The sequence below is a fragment of the Sapajus apella genome, unplaced genomic scaffold (assembly GCF_009761245.1).
Source record: "Sapajus apella isolate SASKATOON/1434 unplaced genomic scaffold, GSC_monkey_1.0 scaffold41, whole genome shotgun sequence".
Taxonomy (NCBI): domain Eukaryota; kingdom Metazoa; phylum Chordata; class Mammalia; order Primates; family Cebidae; genus Sapajus; species Sapajus apella.
Window position 1 is genome coordinate 265,192 of NW_022436981.1, and position 1,149 is coordinate 266,340.

The window sequence follows — 1,149 nt, forward strand, 5'->3', positions numbered from 1 at the left end:
CAGTTAAAGTTTGTCCTTTCTTCCCTAGGATCTGAATGGGTGGCTGTGGGTTGGTAAACTGAGGCCATGGGGATGTTGTAGAGTAAGGTTATGTTCAGAGTTTCTGAAGACTTGGAAGTACTTGATTCTCGGCTCCTTAACCCCCAAAGTAAACTCAGCCCTGCTCCAGTGCTTGAGTCCCAAGCAAAGCCAATCCTGGCTCCAGCCTCCCCATGGGCCAGGTTTGGACCCCTCCAAAAATAAGGAGGAGAGGCTGGGTGTGGTGGCTCATGCCTGTACTTTGGGAGGCCGAGGTGGGTGGATCACCTGAGGTCAGGAGTTCAAGACCAGCCTAGCCTTACAAAGAGACTTAGACTCCCACATAATACTAGTGGGAGACTTTAACACTACATTGTCAATATTTGACAGATCAACGAGACAGAAAAGTAACAGGCATATTCAGGACTTGAACTCAGACCTGAAATAAGTAAACTTAATAAACATTTACAGAACTCTCCACCCCAAATCCACAAAACATACATTTTTCTCAGCATCACATCACACCTATTCTAAAAGTGACCACAAAATTGGAAGTAAATCACTCCTCAGCAATTGCATAGCATTTCACAGGTTTAAATGAAATATTGGTTGGCTGCTTGTTTGTTATTTTCCTCCCTTATTCCTTCCTGTCTCCATTGTTAAGCACAATTATTGGCATAAAAGAGGTTTATTAATACCCATTTTTAGACTGCATTCTAGCCTGGGCAATAGAGCAAGATTCCCATTCTCTCTCCCTCTTTCTCTTCCTCTTTCTTTTTCTCTTTTATTCTTTCTCTCTCTCTCTCTCTCTTTTTCTTTCTTCTTTTCTTTCTTTTTTCTCTTAAAAATAAAAAAAAAAATGGCCGGGCGCAGTGGCTCAAGCCTGTAATCCCAGCACTTTGGGAGGCCGAGGCGGGTGGATCACGAGGTCAAGAGATCGAGACCATCCTGGTCAACATGGTGAAACCCCGTCTCTACTAAAAATACAAAAAATTAGCTGGGCATGGTGGTGCGTGCCTGTAATCCCAGCTACTCAGGAGGCTGAGGCAGGAGAATTGCCTGAACCCAGGAGGCGGAGGTTGCCGTGAGCCGAGATCGCGCCATTGCACTCCAGCCTGGGTAATATAAGTG